The sequence below is a fragment of the Bombyx mori genome, chromosome 10, assembly GCF_030269925.1.
Source record: "Bombyx mori chromosome 10, ASM3026992v2".
Lineage (NCBI taxonomy): Eukaryota > Metazoa > Arthropoda > Insecta > Lepidoptera > Bombycidae > Bombyx > Bombyx mori.
The window spans coordinates 9,639,046-9,658,276 of NC_085116.1; positions in this window are offsets into that span (position 1 = coordinate 9,639,046).

Here is a 19,231-nt window from a genome sequence, read left to right on the forward strand (position 1 = left end):
GTGTACTGTTTGATTTATGTTTTATTGCAACATTTAATGATTAATTTAAAATATTCGACTAATAAAATATCTCAGCTAATTATATAACAATATAAGAAAAAGGTTAATTTTGTGTTCCTATTGTTCTATTTTTCAAGGCCTGTACGAACGTAGCTTGTCGTTAAGCAGTAAAATTTAAGTAGCTTCTAGAACCAGAGATGAGAACAGAACATCACGCGAGCCCGGAACTGTGCTTTGTAAGTGTTTTTTTTTCCTACCTAAGCTGATAGATAAGAGAGCACTGATCTGGAAAGTGTCTGGCAAAAGGAAGAGAGGCCGCCTCAGAACAACTTGGCGTCGCTCGGTGGAGCAGGAGCTAGGGGTCTTGGGCACGACGTGGGAGGAACTAGAACAGACTGCCCAAGACCGATATAAATGGAAAAATTTGATTCGAGCCCTACACCCCAGCAGAGGGTAATAGGAAAGAATGATGATGATGAAGCTGATAGATAGCCTTGAGAGGCTATTTCAGCCTAACCTTAACTAGTAGGTGAGCTCACAGGGCTCAAACCTGACGACGTTGCTAACACAAACCCTAGCAAGAGCCGTGCTTCACAGAACCAACAACCGGATCGGAAACGCGACCCACTGAGAAGATCCGGCGAGAAACTCAGTGGGCTGTGTCTGTGGGTTAATTTACTCGTCGAGCCCTTCATCGTCGCAAGCGACGGGTTCGACGAGAACGATGACCGGAGTTTTTGTGCAGGCGTGATAATAGTATAGAACTGTGTTTCTGTGGGTTCTATTTGCATACAGTACTTTAGTTGAAATCTAGGAGTTTAATGTATCTGTAATTCATTCTTGACAAAAGTTCGTCCAATGAACAGCGAAGTTTCAACAACTGCTTTAAGAGACTACAAACAAAGTTAAACGCGCTCCACAAGTTCACCTGGAAAACAATGGAAGACGTTACAAATGCAAAATCCCATTAAAAAGCATTGCTTGTATCACTCTTTTTTTTTATGATTGAAGGATTACTGGTGGCCCGGAGGCCTTTCCAGTTTCACCAGGACAGGTGGGCGAGCAAAGGCTCAGCCAGGAGGGGTGGGATTTGCTAACAGCTGCCCGAGCGCCTCCGAAGGAGACCTAACAACTCAAGAGTAGCTGCTTCGCGAATGAATCTACTACCGGATCGGAATCGCGACCCGCTGAGAAGATCCGGCGAGAAACTCAGCGAGCTGATTCATGGGTTAGGTTGCACGGCGAACTCTTTGTCGAGTTCGACGAGTACGGTTACCGAGGTCCCTAAGCCTGCTCCTAGAGCTGAAGGCGTCTAGTGCAAAGGTTATTGGATCTGATGGATCCGTAAGGACGTGTCTAGGGCGTCGACGGTGACTGGCTCCTGCATGATCAGGATTCGGGGAGTAGTCAGCGGCGGCTACGATAAGGCGATTATCATGACGTATAGCCTTATCGAAGTATCGTTCCGACGCTGACTTCATGTATTTCCGAATTGATTCGAGGCCCAGGTCGTCGTGTAGGTCAACGTTCCTCACGAACCACGGAGCCCCGACAGCTAACCTGCAAAAGCGGGATTGTAGGGATTGGAGGGTGTCTATGTGTGTGCGGGCCGCGTGAGCGAACACCACACTCGCGTAAGTCATGACGGGCCTTATGCAAGTTTTGTAAAGTGTCACCTTGTTCCGAAGGGACATTTTACTCCGCTTACAGATCATGGGGTAGAGTCTACCGAGAATAAACGCGGCACGGTCACGGACTGATTTTATATGCGGGCGGAATGTCATCGATGCATCCAGGGTAACGCCCAGGTACTTGACCTTCCTGGCCCAGGGTATGGATTGACTAAAGAGAGTAATCGGGGGTGTGAGATTCCTCCTCCTAATACGGGAGGAAATCCGTGTGGAGCTTCCCCTCTGAAATAGCACCGCAGTACTTTTCGCTGGGTTGATGTCTATGCGCCATTTTCGGAACCACTGTCCTAGGGCTAGGGCTGCGCTCTGAAGCTTCTTCGCGATTAGGGACTTGTTTCTACTGGAATAGTAAACAGTCGTGTCGTTGGCGAATAAAGCTAAATGGGTCGGCGGCGACCGGGGAATATCGTTAACGAATAAGCTAAATAGGAGGGGTGAAAGGACAGAGCCTTGCGGGACTCCAGCTGTGAGAGGTCGTGGGGAGGAGCGGGTTCCCTCGACTCGATATCGAAAAGAGCGGTTCGACAAGAAGTCCCGTATGATGAGCACGAGACTATCCGGGACACCCATGTTGAATAGTTTGAAAATCAAACCGTTGTGCCAGACTTTGTCGAACGCTTTTGCGACGTCGAAGAAGAGAGCTCCCGTGTATAACGGTTTTGGTCGATTAAGCCCCACAAGCATGTGCTCCGTGAGGCGGTGCACCTGTTGAACGCATGAGTGATTTGTACGGAATCCGAATTGTTCATCGATGAGAATGCCCTTGGATGAGACGAAGTCTCTGAGGCGTTTGTAGAGCAGACGCTCATACAGTTTGCCTAGAGACATGAGGAGGCTAATCGGGCGGTAGCTCGTCGGATGATTTTTTGGTTTACCGGGTTTATGTATGCCGATAACGTCTGCTTCTTTCCACACCGCGGGAAAGATACAGTTCGCCATAGCGGCATTGAAAATAGATGCCAACATCACGATGAGTTGGACGGGTAGAAGTTTAATAACGCGGTTGGATATACCGTCGGAACCGGGAGCCTTGCGAGGACGTAGGTCTTTGATCAAGTCTTTAACTTCCATCGGGGTGACGGGTGGTAACGCATCCGAGGGTGGCAAGGAGACTCTGCGTTCTACCTCACTGTCTACTAATTCTACATGAACAGGGTCCACGGATTGAGTGCTGGGCGTGCACTGGGTTTGCAATGTATCGGCCAGCAACTCTGCTTTTTCGTCATCATCAAACGCCGCGAGTCGGCCTGAGGGGCCTACGAGGGGGGGCATAGTTACTACCGTATCCGATTTGAGAGTACGAGCTAAGCGGTAGTAAGACCTTTGGGAGGGCGCGAGTCCTTCTAAGAAATCAGACCATCTGGCATCTCGGACTTCGGCGATGCGAGACTTTACGTCGCGTTGTAGGGCACGCATTCGAATACGATTTTCCGCGGTAGGATACCTGTCATAGGCGCGTATCGAGGCGTTCTTAGCTCTAAGGAGTTCCCTAATATCATCGGACTATTTGAAGCGGTGAAGGAAGTCCTCCGCTACAACTTGTTTCGATGATCTATCTAATGTTGAGGTGATGTGTGACGTTAAGATGTCTATGGCTTCAGCGGTATCCTGAGGAGCCGGGGTAGAGTCCGGGTTAAACGGGAGGGATGGTGGATCAGATTCAGCCAGGCTGATGCCCAGCGTGTGCCAATCCACCACAGTCCTCGTGACGGGAACGGAGTCGGGAGCGCGACCAAGCTTCATAACGACGGGACGGTGGTCTGAATCTAACTCTGAAACTACTTCGATCGAGTGTAAGCTCAGAGTTACGTTTTTTAATAACGCTATGTCGAGTATATCCGGGCGATGCGCGATATTTAGCGGGTAGTGAGTCGGTGTTAGCGGAGCGACGACATCGAAGGTGAGATCATCGACTAACGCATCAAGCCGCCTGCCATTCGGGGTTGTGGTGTGTGAGTTCCACCTGATGTGTTTACAATTTAGGTCGCCCGCCAGAATGACAGAGCTCCCCATGCCGAGCAGCGCCTCGATATCACTGCTTAGAACGATCTTATCCGGTGGAAGATAAACGGACGCGATAACGATCGGCGCGTGTCCCGTCAGTGAGATTCGGCACACTGATGCTTCGATATTAGCGAGCGCGGGAGGATCGAGCGGGACGCAATGCAGGGCTCTTCTATAGTAAATGACGGTACCACCACCACGAGCAGAGAGCCTGTCGTTCCTGACCATGTTATAGTTCGCGATTTTAGGGTCACGGCGCGCGGGCTTAAGTAGGGTCTCCTGCACTAAAAAGATATCAATTTGATGGTCACGCAAAAAATCAGAAACCTGATCACGTTGATTTGCGAGACCGTAAGCGTTAAAGAATCCTATCGTTACGGATAGGGGCTTTATTCTACTTATATACGCCATTGATTACCGGCGGAGTGAGGGGAGGACGTACGTATTTAATGACGCGTATACGTCGGCGTATTCTTGCACAACGGCGATAAAGTGTTGTGCAGTGGAGGCAGCGCGAATGGCGTCGCCCAAAGCGTTAACGCGCTCAAAGTTGATCGACTGAAAGAAGTCGATCGCTAAAGCGAGATTGTCGGACGCGGTCGGAGGGCAAGTCGCGGGAGAGGGACGAGTTGCGGGGGCGGGACAAATCGCGGAGGAGGGAGTTGTAACCGTGTTCGTGTACGGCAGCGGTTTCGCCCAAGCCGAGACACTGGGCACCGGCGCCGGAACGAACGCTGGCTTAGCCTGCGACACAGAGGGTGCCGAGGCTTTGATGTCTGGGCCGGAAGCTCGGAGGCGGTTTTGGCGGGCGACGCGGCGATTTGTTTTCGGGGCTCGGGGGCATCCGCGGTAATTTGCGGGGTGACCCTGTGTACGACACAGGACGCAGCTAGGCGGTTCCGTCGCGGTTTTTTGATCGCGAGTGCAGAGGGCCGTGGCGTGATCTCCTAAACACTTGACGCATCGGGGGCGCGCGTGACAGTTACGGGAAGAATGCCCGTATAATTGGCAGTTATGGCACTGGCTAGGTGTGCCTTTCTTGTGTGGGGTTTCGACGGCGATTCCGGAAAGGCTACAGACCGTTCGGATGTTGAATATTTGCTTACCCTCGGGGGTAGGCTGGAGGGCGACGAGAACCATGTTATATGGCTCCCTTCCGCGACCTGTGTGCATGCGGTGTACGGAGTTAACCGGTAGGCCTTGTTCGAGAAGGTCGGCCTTGACTAGCTCGGCATCCAACTCTTTAGGGATGCCACGTATGACGGCACGGAGTTCGCGCTCCTCCTGGAGCGTATACGTGTGGAAACTTATACGCTCCTTACGGAGGTAAGAGGTGAGGGCCCTATGGTCGTCGGGTGTTCGAACCTTAATTTGAATGCCGTTCGCGAGGTTACGGGCATTCGTGAAGTTGATATTTTTGGCCTTAAGGGCCAGGGAAACTCGATCCCAAGCTGCCTTCTCTTGGAGGATTACCGGGGGAGGGGTCTGGGTTTTATTTTGTGCCACCGGACGCGGCGACGGAGTGGCACGGGCTGGAGGCGCAACGGGAGTCTGAGGGCGGGGGCGCGACGCGTTCGCGGCTTTGCTAATTTTAGCGGCCGCGGGAGCTCGAGACTCCGCGGCACGCTTCTTACCCTTTTGTACCAGGGTGAATCCATCCGTCGATGAGGCGGGAGCGAGGTCGACCTCCATCTCCGAGTCAGAGTCGGAGGACGAGGAGGCGGGCGCAGGTGACCTACGAGCAGGTGTTTTGGAGGGCACGACGGAGGCTGCGGATGATCGCGCTGCTGGAACGGTGGCCACGGCGGACGACGCAGCAGTTTTACTCGCCAGTATAGGCGACGCGGGAACGGCAGGCACGACGGAGGCTGCGGTGCTCGATGCAGAAGCTTTGCACGCAGGTACAGGCGACGCAGGAGCAGCGAGCTCGGCGGAGTCCACGAGAGGGCTCGCGGTGTGATCGGCCTTGAAGGCCAGAAACTCTGAGGCGAGCTGTGGGTGGCGAAGTCGGAGGAATTCCGCGAATACAGCGTCCATGATCGCTGAGTGCCCAGGTGGGGCGGCCCCGGGTCTTGAAAACACTCGCCTTGCGGCGAGGCCCCAACTTCTCGGACCTGAGCGGTTCTATTGAACACAGGTGGCGATGCGGCACGATTACTACAGGACAAAGAAAAAACACAAGAAAACGGAAATAACAAAAAGAAACAGAACAATTAAACACTTCCAGGAAAACAGTTTGTCGGCAGATGTACCACGACACAGAAACAACAAAAGGAAACAAAAAAAAATAAAAACTTCCAGAAAGAGCACTTAGTCGGCAGATGTACCACGAACACAGGCCGCGCGAACAATGGCCGGGCTAACAAAAGCCGGGCGAACAAAGACCGGGCGATCGAGTGGTCGATGAGCACGTCCGCACGTGACGGGTGCCTCTATCGGAATGAGTATCACTCTCTGATGCTTAAATTATCAGTCGAAATATCGATTCATTGGGATATAAAATCACGAACCAATAAACGTACATTTTATTACACCACAACTACCTGGCGTTGTTCGATGCGCCTAATTTACCATATTATATAAATTTATCACTTACCATAAATAAGTACACATAAAATGTGTTCATATCATAGTTGTTAAGCTATAGTTTTGGGAAATTTCAGCCATATATGCTCAACCTATTTTTGCGTGATTGTGTAATATTATACATCCAAACATAGAAACTTTTATATTTATTAAATGATCACTACTATACATTTTATTAAAACACCGCTTAAGGTGACAAGCATGCTATTATTTACTTTGAATTTTGACAGTGTACCTTCCCCATACTACAGGATCATTCAGTTAGTATAGCAAACCAAATAGTATAGTTTCGCGGATTTTCAACTTTTTATTCTTCATCGAATAAAAGTAGTCATTAATCGGGATTCAAAAAACGATTTCGATTTCAATACCTTATTAATAAATCACTGTCTTCTATGATGTCATGTGGAATTTTATTATTGAAGTTAAACTTCTCTATATGATAAAATTCTGTAATCATAGCTTAGATTCCGATGACAGTGCAAGAAAATATGGAGAAAGAACAACAAAAAATAAGAAAATAAGCAGTAGGCAGAGACTTGGCTATGACCATGGCGTAGCCTTTGATATTTCTGGCGTTTTTTTTTGCTTAGATGTGTGGACGAGGTCACCTGGTGTTAAGTGGATACTGGAGCCCATAGACATTTACCACGTAAATGCGCCACTCACCTTGAGATATAAGTTCTAAGGTCTCAGGGGTCTTAGTATAGTTACAACGACTAACCCAACCCTTCAAACCGAAACGCATTACTGCTTCACGGCAGAAATAGGCGGGGTGGTGGTACCTACCCGTGCGGACTCACAAGAGGTCCTGCCACCAGTAGTGTGCCTCAATAGCGGTGACCACTAACTATGAAGTGCTATGACTACAACGGCGAGAGATAAAAAGCGTTTTTTAAAATTCGTTTTATACTTTACGTTGTTACACACTTAAGGAAATTAAAATATGTATATTTTAGAGCTATTAATGGGTAAACTAAGATCAACACCAATGAGTTGAGCCTCTTTTTACGTCTTATATTAGGTACCAAAACATAAAACTTGTTAAGGAATCCTACAAGTCTTGCTTGGAGCTCGAAAATTTTGATGAGACGTACCGTTTGAGGGAATTTAAAAAAATTAAAATCCAGATTTTATTAGTATAATAATATGAAAAATAGTAATGAGCTTGCTGTGATACAGCACTACTAGAATTAGGTATTCAAATAAATTATGTCTTATTAACATTATCTCGATTTTAGTTTTTATGGGGTGATTTCAAAATTAAGTTTATTCACTTGAGAAAAACTGCCTATTATGTGATTTTAGATTATTCGAATGAAAATGTTTCTTTTTTCGAAGTTTTATTTTGTGATACTAGTTGTATGAGTTAGATACTCCAATACTTAGAATAGTTCGACAAAGTCTGGCACAATGGTTTGATTTTCAAACTATTCAACATGGGCGTGCCGGATAGTCTCGTACTCATCATACGGGACTTCTTGTCGAACCGCTCTTTTCGATATCGAGTCGAGGGAACCCGCTCCTCCCCACGACCTCTCACAGCTGGAGTCCCGAAGGCTCTGTCCTGTCACCCCTCCTATTTAGCTTATTCGTCAACGATATTCCCCGGTCGCCGCCGACCCATTTAGCTTTATTCGCCGACGACACGACTGTTTACTATTCTAGTAGAAATAAGTCCCTAATCGCAAAGAAGCTTCAGAGCGCAGCCCTAGCCCTAGGACAGTGGTTCCGAAAATGGCGCATAGACATCAACCCAGCGAAAAGTACTGCGGTGCTATTTCAGAGGGGAAGCTCCACACGGATTTCCTCCCGGATTAGGAGGAGGAATCTCACACCCCCGATTACTCTCTTTAGACAACCCATACCCTGGGCCAGGAAGGTCAAGTACCTGGGCGTTACCCTGGATGCATCGATGACATTCCGCCCGCATATAAAATCAGTCCGTGACCGTGCCGCGTTTATTCTCGGTAGACTCTACCCCATGATCTGTAAGCGGAGTAAAATGTCCCTTCGGAACAAGGTGACACTTTACAAAACTTGCATAAGGCCCGTCATGACTTACGCGAGTGTGGTGTTCGCTCACGCGGCCCGCACACACATAGACACCCTCCAATCCCTACAATCCCGCTTTTGCAGGTTAGCTGTCGGGGTTCCGTGGTTCGTGAGGAACGTTGACCTACACGACGACCTGGGCCTCGAATCAATTCGGAAATACATGAAGTAAGCGTCGGAACGATACTTCGATAAGGCTATGCGTCATGATAATTGCCTTATCGTTGCCGCCGCTGACTACTCCCCGAATCCTGATCATGCAGGAGCCAGTCACCGTCGACGCCCTAGACACGTCCTTACGGATCCATCAGATCCAATAACCTTTGCATTAGATGCCTTCAGCTCTAATACTCGGGGCAGGCTTAGGGACCCCGGTAACCCGGTAACCGTGCAACCTAACCCATGCATCAGCCCGCTGAGTTTCTCGCCGGATCTTCTCAGCGGGTCGCGATTCCGATCCGGTAGTAGATTCATTCGCGAAACAATTGCTCTTGAGTTGTTAGGTCTCCTGCGGAGGCGCTCGGGCAGTTGTTAGCAAATCCCACCCCTCTTGGCTGAGCCTTTGCTCGCCCACCTGTCCTGGTGAAACTGGAAAGGCCTTCGGGCCACCAGTAAACTTTCAATCATAAAAAAAAAAAAAAAAATGGAATAGTCTGCAATGCCAGGGACACAGCCAAGCTGCTACCCATAGATAGTACAGATAAATTAGTTATAGATAAGCGACTCTATCACTCAACAAAAATGTTTACGGGCGTCGGCCACTACATGGCTTCGCTTCGATTCGTTTCTCATTGCTCCTGTAGATGGCAGTAACATATTACCTATCCTATATTTTATTTTTAATGAAGGTTTTGTAAATTTACAGAAACCACTAATTGATAAAATTCAATCAATTTGTCTTCAGCAAATAAAGTCTTGTATGATTTGTTGATTTTATTTTATTTTATGGGTTTAGTTACACAACAACTAAATGTCTTAACTTTAACAACATATAAGTTTAGGGGCATCCGCTACAAGATGTCGATAGTTTTCATTTACAAAAATATTTGTCTTAAACTATCGCAGTTTCAAGGCCCTGCTGCTATCTACCATAGTCGCCCCATAGAATGATAGAAAATTGATGAAACTTTCTCAATTAGGTACATGATTAAAACTAATCTCACACAATACAGTTCACATTTTAGAATCAACAAATATAATTTGAACTATTAAATTGTTAATCATTTTCATATCATAATATTTTATAGCAATTACGTAACCTCGTCCTGAATCGAGTTGAAAATAATTACAGATTCTAAAGTTTAGATGTTTTTAAAAATACATCAGATAATACGTAACTGAACAGGAGGATTAAAAACCAAAGCGAATACAGTTTTTATAAACGTTTAGTTAAATCAACCTAAAATTCGTTTCTCTCTAACCAACCTGACGGAATTTGCTATTAATAATTTAAATAGCGCGAAGATGGTGGAAAGAACTTGCTGCCTTTCAAGGGTCTAGAAGTGCGGCCATCATGAATATTCACGGATACAGGGTTCGTGCTTTCACCCAGAATATTCCACAATTGCGCCTTTGAGATTGACACTTGTGCCTACTTTTACCTTAAGGCACACCATTTTCGGAAATGGTTTTCTTTAAATGACGAAAATGGATGAAAAACTAATTGACAGAAAGAACATATTACGTAGCGTTAGCGTAATTTAAATGTCTGTGAGTTCGTGTATCGAGATATTCTTAGTGACGTTGAACTCTAATTAACTTAAAGTAAATACATAACCTGTTTAAGGGGTATGCTTTTAAACATTTGTAAATTGTGCACAAAAAAACGGTAGTTACCTGTTCTGTAAAAAAATTCTAGACTTTTACGTTTCATTTATTCATACTAATAAACTCGAATATTATGTCTCCTATTCAATATCCTACATAAGCCCACTTCTCCCTTATATTTACGTGAGCGATTCTCTTTCATTCGTTCTCCTGATGCTCCCTGCAGGTCCAACCAACGTTCTGTTTTGTTATTCCCTTCCCACAAAACCAATTTCTATTCTCACTCCTTTACTGTGCACGCGGTCAGACTGTGGAATTCGTTGCCGGCTGACATCCGAGTTTGTAAGTCTGCTTCTGTTTTTAAATACAAGGTCAAACAATTTTATCTCTCATCAACCGAATGATCATGGTTCTATACTCTTCGCATATACGAGTGTTACTGTGTTACTTATAATATTTGCTATGGGTATGTGCTATAATTCTCATGTTGTATTTGTTATTTTAGTTATGTGTTATTTGTTCTACACACACTTATCACTTTTTATTATTATTCTCATTATCCTCTCGCAGGTCTGCTGGAAGAGATTTCTCAAAGAAATAAGCAGTGCCTTTGTACATAATTTTCCTATTACTCTGTACTGTGTCTTGTTTTCTGTGTGTACATAAATAAATAAAAATAATAAATACTAATAAAATTGCATTATTATCTTCTGGAACTATCGTCTATATACTTTTCAGGCTTCAGGCGTCCGTGACCACGAAAACAGTGACGAAAAAATTACAAAAAAAACAATTATTAAATCGTAAAAATACTTTTAATTATGCATGTCTATTTTAGATGTATAAAAAAATACGTGTGTCAGGCTGAGGGTGGTTCGAGTTCCGGCGACACTAAGTCAGGGAGGTACCAACGCCGAGCAGGCGCCCGTCTCGGAATGTGCATTCTTCCTCACTCCGGAATACCAATAGAATATTATTATGTGTGAACCCGGCCGCTATTGCGATATCTATCTGTACGTTTATATCTCCGGTCCCATTGACATTTTCATCTATATTTACCGACTCCGATCACGTTCAGGCGCGAATTATTCAATAAGTACTTTCTAAATTCAGTTGAAAATAAAATAGGGCAGTACTTGGGTAAGTACATGAATATAAATAAATATATAGGATGGCTTTTATCAAAAAAAAATTAAGTTAAGTAATTTTCTGAATAATTTGTTTTCTATTTATTAATAAATATGTTGACTTTTTTATGATTGAAGGATTACTTGTGACCCGGAGGCCTTTCCAGTTTCACCAGGACGGGTGGGCGAGCAAAGGCTCAGCCAGAAGGGGTGGGATTCTCTAACAGGCGCCCGAACGCCTCCGAAGAATACATAAACCTACTACCGGATTGGAATCGCGACCTGCTGAGAAGATCCGGAGAGAAACTCAGCGGGCTGATGCATGGGTTAGGTTGCACATCGACCTCTTTGTCGAGTTCGATGAGTACGGTTACCGGGGCCCCTAAGCCTGCTCCTAGTATTAGAGCTGAAGGCGTCTAATACAAAATGTTATTGGATCTGATGGATCAGTACGGACGTGTCTAGGGTGTCGACGGTGACTGGCTCCTGCGTGATCAGAATTCGGGGAGTAGTCAGCGGCGGCAACGATAAGGCGATTATCATGACGCATAGCCTAATCGAAATACGGGCGACCGGAGAATGTCGTTAGTAAAAAAAATAGGAGCGGAGACTTGCGGGACTCCAGCTGTAAGTGGTCGCGGGGAGGAGCGGGTCCCTTCTACTCGATATCGAAAAAAGCGGTTCGACAAGAAATAACGTATGATGAGCACGAGACTGTCCGATACGCTCATGTTGAAAAGTTTGAAAATCAAACCGTTGTGCCAGACTTTGTCGAACGCTTTTGGGACTTCGAAGAAGAGGACTCCCGTGTATAACGGTTTATGTCGGTTAAGCCCACGAGAATGTGCTCCGTGAGGCGATGCACCTGTTGTACGCATGAGTGATTTGCACGGAATCCGAATGGTTCATCGATGAGAATGCCCTTGGATAAGACGAAGTCTCTGAGGCGTGTGTAGAGCAGACGCTCATACAGTTTGCCTAGACATGAGGAGGCTAATCGAGCGGTAACTCGTCGGATGATTTTTTGGTTTACCGGGCTTATGTATGCCGATAACGTCCACTTCTTGCCACTCCACGGCAAAGATAGAGTTCGCCATAGCGGTATTGAAAATAAATGCCAACATCACGATGAGTTGTACGGGTAGAAGCTCAATGACGTGGTTATATATACCATCGGAACCGGGAGCCTTTTTTTTTAAATTGCTTATATGGGTGGACGAGCTCACAGCCCCCCTGGTGTTAAGTTGTTACTGGAGCCCATAGACATCTACAACGTAAACGCGCCACCTATTATTATTTATTTATTATTTTAAGTATAGTTACAACGGCTGCCCCACCCTTCAAACCGAAACGCATTACTGCTTCACGGCAGAAATAGGCAGGGTGGTGGTACCTACCCGTGCGGACACACAAGAGGTCCTTGCCAAGGAGCCTTACGAGGACTTAGGTGTTTGATCCAGTCTTTAATTTCAATCGGGGTGAAACATTTCAGCGACATAAGCTAAGCAATTACACTGAAAGTTGTACACACAAAATAGTTGTTTCTAGCCGCGCTTACAATATAACTACCAATAAATTCACGAATTTTACAGCTTCATATTATATCAAATATGTTGCCATTCCCAGACAGTAGAAGACGTCGGAATTAGTTCTCCGCATTAATCATATCTAATCTAACAAATAACTTACAAGCCTATTTCGTACTACATTGTTTGAACACATTCTCTCTCGGCTCTCTCTGTACCGACAGACTCTAAAACAATTTAGGCGTTCCTTCCGTAATCGAATCGAGCGGCAGGAGCCATTAACTCTATCGCCCTTATTCCAGTACCGCAATTACGAAACACAAATTGATTTAAACCTAAAATTCAACATTTTAAATTAACCATCGGAATGCTAATTTGCCGCGAACAGTCATCCCTATTTAATTCATTGGAAATGGAGGATAAAATAACGATTTTAATTCCCATTTAAGATTTAGATTGAAATGTTAACGAAGTTAATGCTTAGTTTTGTAATAACAAGTGTTATAAGGAAAACGTTTTTTTTTTCTGTTCTTTTATTAGGTATCTGAAATATTTATTACTGAAGTGTGCGTTAGTGAACACAATTTTATAATGAAATTTGAAATATAGAATTTAATTCGAATTTAAGTCGTTTAACTTTGAAAATCGTACTTTTTCCAAGGTTTTGCTAGCTTGTCACTGAAAATCTTATGGAAGGATTTTAGGGACACCCCAATTATCACGATGCTTAGAGCATGCAATAATGTCAAACCTAAAGAGACTATCGAATGTAGACTAAGATCAGGACTAGAAAACAACAAGTTTTCAGTTCTCGTCAGGTCAGAAACATTCGTTTAAAGCTATGTTTGTATAGATCGAGCATTATAACCAGGATTTGATGAAAGAACATTTTCGGTTTGGAACATGGTGGTTATTAAAAGGTTTAACCACCTCTTCGCGATGAGTGAAGTCTCAACCCAAACTGAAGTGTCACTCGCTTCGCTTCGCGGCAGATATAGGCACGATGGTATTAATTGCCGATGCGGGCTAACAAATGCGCTATATCACCAGCTGAAATACCAAAGTTCACACCTTGAAAGGACGAACACAAATACCCGAAATCATACATCACCGAACTCTTATAATGGCCTACTGATCAATAAATAAGTTGCTATAGAACTTTGAGCATCAAATCAATCATCATGCTCATTAAAATATTGTTCAATAGTCAATAATTCAAATTTTTAACATAATATAATAATCTCTATATATAAAAATGTATTGCTGTTCGTTAGTCTCGCTAAAACTCGAAAACGGCTGGACCGATTTGGTAATTTGCTAATTTTGGTCTTGAATTATTTGTGGAAGTCCAGAGAAGGTTTAAAAGGTAGACAACTATGATAATCCTCGGAATTAAATAAAAATAACAATTTTGTTTTTCCTTTGATGTGTCCCCCGTCGGACGGAATCCTTTTGTGTGTTTTAAGTTTATTTTGTACAAAAGTTTAGGTATTTTATTTATCGATTGAGGCACTACAAAGTCTGCCGGATCAGCTAGTTTAAAATAAAACCGACCTCACCGTTATAAAATGAAAATATTATTTAACTTTGTCGAAGTTAATTAAATATGTATTATTAAGGTTAACTAAAAAGTACTAATCAAATCTTGATCAAAATTTAAATAGCACCTCATGAGAAGGATTAAATTTCAGAAAAACAGAACCATTAAAATCGGTTCTCCGAGAAAAAAGTTCTAAGGTTTGCAAAAAATACAGTCTAATTGCCAACCTACTCCTTTTTTGAAGCCAGTTTAAAAGGACTAGTCGGTAGAAAGAAAATCTGTGTCTTCACTTTGTGTACCCTTTTGTTTTGATTTTATCACCCTAATCATTTATCAATAATCGGATAAAGAGATGACTAGCGCACCTATTATAAGCTGAAGTTTTGAGTCAGCTTTCGATGCGTCACATTCATTTCTCTAGACATAATCAGATAGGGTTTTTTCGGATTATTTCCATTACTACTTTGGCGATCAAACTTAAAGTAGTTAGTTAGTAGGGTTTCTTTTTGAATTTGATACTGAAAAAACTCTCGTTTTTTAATCTCTATATATAAAAATGAATTGCTGTTCGTTAGTCTCATTAAAACTCGAGAACGGCTGGACCGATTTGGCTAATTTTCGTCTTGAATTATTCGTGGAAGTCCAGAGAAGGTTTAAAAGGTGAAAAAATATGAAAATGCTCGGAATTAAAAAAAAAAACACTTTTGTTTTTCCTTTGATGTGTCCCCTTGATGTGTCTTTTATTTATCGATTGAGGCACTACGAAGTCTGCCGGGTCAGCTAGTATTTAATAAATAAAAAAAAATTCGTTAGCATTGTACCTACAAATCTAAATGTAAAGTTCTTAATAATTTCGTTTCGGTATTTTTTTTATGTCGTCTCGGAACGAACTTTCAATATTGAGGAAATAAAAGGTGAACTCGTTGTCGGAGAGAAAAATAGACTCGTTGAAATCTAATTTCGCGTACCCATAACGGGCAGGCACTCGACTCCGATGGGCCATCCGCGACAGACGTCCGCTGATATCAATTTCTTAATTGAGCGAGGCTTCTTCGCTCGAACGCTTCTTCTGAAAACCTCTCGTTCCCGGCTCAGTCGTTCCACACAACGAATACCTACACAGACCGTTCTTAATTTAACTGTTATAAACGCTATCATTTACAAAACCTTGAAATTATGATTACGTCTATTTTTCTAAATAATGAATAAATAATAGTTTAAAAAAAACTAACAAAATACGCTTTTATAGAAAATCCAACTAAAAAATTAAAAATAAATTTGGGGTGCTTTTCAGGATATTATCAAATTAACCATATCATATCTGTTCATAAAATATTTATAACTACTGATACCATGCATCCCACGCTTTTTTTTACAATAAAATGATTTTTCTTACACTATTTTTAATTCAAATTCATTAAAATTTGTTTTCCATTTTTTAATTGGATTTTCTATAAAAGCGTATTTTGTTAGTTTTTTTAAACTATTATTTATTTTTCATTTTTTAGTTAAATTTCAATTTTTCCACTTTTTTTTTAAATGTTGAACTGTTATCGTTCCTTAATAAGTATACCAAATTTCGAGTTAATCCGTTGTTTTGAAGGGGGTCAAAATCATGTTCAAAGATTCCGTTACATACTCACATACATATACGTCTGAAGCTAATAAAAGCGTATTAAAAAGAAAAGCATTTTGTTTTAATTTTATCACACACATTCGCTTAACATGGTAAACGCTTTTTAACGAATATAACGGAACGTAATTTCCGAACGTGCGATACCGCCCCCGCCGCCACCTTACCGCCCGCTGAGACAGAGCTCTCTGAGCGCGAAAACACACGCCCTCAGCGCGCGCGACGACGACCAGTAAAATATTGCGAGTCTTAGTTTAAGTGTACGATTCTCAACTCATTTTGTATTTTATTTTAGTTATTGTGTCGCTTTTATATTAAAACCTCATACCAAATCGGCGTAAACATTATTTCTATATCATCTTCGCCAACAGCCCGGAACAACGAACTCACGAAAACTCACAAAAGCCCGCCAGTCGGACTTGTAGTGTTAAAAATGGCGCCCGAACGTTTAGCTGTGAAGTGATATTTATAAGAAATTATTGTGCCTGCATGAACGATTTGTGTTTTCCTGACTTTACCGACTAAACCGTCGTCAAATAATGCCGCCGAAGAAGATGCCCAACTCCGAGGAGCGCGACGCGAGAGCCGCGTCGCCACCCCACGCGCCGTCGAGTGACGCGCCGCCCGCCAGTGTTTGCTTCCGCCCGGAAGACATCACCATGCTGATCGACACCCTTCAACGAACGCAGTTAGACGCGTTCCGGGAGCTGTTAGATAGCGTCAGGCAGTCGGCGACTCCTACATTCGACCATCGGCCCGCCAACAACTTCAGCCGCTGCAAATCTGTATTCAGCGGACGCGCAGACGAGTCAGTAGAAGGTTTTATCGACGCAATAGAATCGTACAGAGACGCCGCCAATGTTCCCGATGACGTAGCCGTAAAAGGTATTTCCATGTTGCTGACACACACCGCCGCTACCTGGTGGCAGGGTATCAAGCATCAAGTTTCTACATGGGAAGACGTCATCTCAAATCTACGAAGTGCTTTGGGTGATCGCCGCCCACCCCACAGAATTTATGTCGACCTATTCGCAGACGGCCAGCAGCCTATGGAGAAAACCGACCTGTTTGTCGCCAGGGCTCGAGCACTCCTCGCGAAGCTACCTCGAGGCGACCTATGTGAAAAAGTGGAGCTCGATATGATATACGGATTATTGCATCATAAAATTCGTAAACGCCTTCGTAGAGAGGAAATCACCAGTTTCAATGTTCTCCTGCAAAAAGCACGAAGTATTGAGGATTCTACGAAAGAAGCGCATACTTCAAACGCCGTCGCCGAGACATCAAAGGGTGCCGCCGCCGCCGCCCGCGCTCGACTCGAGCCGCCGCGGCCTGCAACGCAGCGTGTACCTACGGCCGCTGTAGAAGTTTCCCCGCGCCAACGTTCGTCAGGCGATAACGCCGACGCCACTCCGACCGCCGAAAAACCCGAGAAACGTCGATACTGTGTTTATTGTAAAAGTTACGGTCATACGCGTGATCAGTGTCGTAAATTGTTATTAAAACAAACCGCGAATGACAGTAATGACAACGTAGTTAGTAAAGTAAATAATATTAAATGTTACGGTTGCGGCGCGAGCGGAGTCATACGTTCTAATTGTTCCAAATGTAGTTCAAATTTTAGCGCGGTCGATTTTATTCAAATACCGCGAACACGATCGCGAAGTACAACGACCGCTGAGACATCAGCTGTTGGTAAGCCGTCCGCCCAGGTGAGTAATTTGGCAAGTTTACCTATGGTTTTTACTGGGGCTGTACCTGACTTGTGTTTATCCAGTAGTGTTCATACTGAGCGCCCAAATTATGTTAATTCATCGCTACACACTGCTCAGCCAAGTTTGGTATCACTTAATAATGTAAGTACACCCCCCGTAAATAATAATTTTGCCCGTAAATGTAATGTAAACTCGTCCCATAAACGTGTTGATAAACAAATTATTTCAAATTTGCCGCGTTCCGACGATACGCCTTTGTTTACATACTTATCTCGTCCTGTTAAGCAGGGGGAGTGTTTTAACCGCACTCATGTACCTAGCGAATTGAAATCAGTATCTCCTAGGGAATTTTGTGTTAATCAGTGCGTCGTAAATAATAGACATAAATGGAAAACGAAACGTTCTCGTCAGTGTCCATCACGTGGTCCGTTACCAACTAGGGCGACCATGATTTTTTCAGGACAAAACCAGGAATTCGATAATAAAAGTAGGGTGACCAAAAATTTTTCAGGACACAACCTGGAAACATGTGCACCGGTTAAAGGGACCACAAATTTTAATTGTGATAGTTTTGTCACCTTTTCGTCTGTAACTTCTTCGCAAAATGGCAACGCGCGACGACCTATTTTAGGTATAGAGATTTTAGGAATCCGAGGTAGAGGTTTAATCGACACCGCAGCCAAGCGAACTGTTGCCGGTTCTTCACTCTACGCCCTACTGCAACAGCATAATCAACCTTTTGTGCGTAGTTCTATGCATGTTAAGCTCGCCGATGGTTCAATGCAAACACGACAAATGCTGACAACGACACTTGATGTAAAATTATTACCGGGTAAAGTTATTCCCGTGGAATTTGTCGTATTTCCGGACGCCCAGGATAATGACACATTATTGGGTGTAGACTTTTTAGTAGCAGCTGGTTTAGCCATCGACTTCCATACTTCGACATGGCGCTACCATGGTTCTGAACGAGTTTTTCCATTGGAGTTCGAGTACCCCAGTGACCTCACGCCTTGTTCTGCTGCTGATTTCTTAAGAGAAGACGAGGGAACTATGCTGTGTCCTCCAGAGCGTTAACCGCCTAGCTTCTCTTCTGCAGTGCAACGAGGATGTCTTCAGACCAGGGGGAGCCCCAATGCCTTACGCTGAACATCATCAGGATGATAGGAAGTAGCAAACCGACAAAATTCAGTTATCTGGTCCCAGTTACCAAGTAGGTGATCTAGTCCTTCTCTCTACGCACTTGTTAAGTGATGCCGCCAAAGGTAGAACGAAGAAGTTCATGCCTAAGCGTGACGGACCCTACCAGATTAGTAATATCGTTAGTCCTACTACCTATGAGGTTACTGATTTGAATTCGCAGGTTTTAGGGAAATTTCATGCTTCTCATTTGAAGCCGTATCATAATCAAACCGGTCAGGTCTCAGCTCCAGTACAGCCTCGGCGCCTGCGTGGACGGCCCCGCCTTGTTGTTTCTGCCGAGCCACCAACGAGGCGTTCTAGTGACTCGGAGGGGGAGGATATAACGGAACGTAATTTCCGAACGTGCGATACCGCCCCCGCCGCCACCTTACCGCCCGCTGAGAC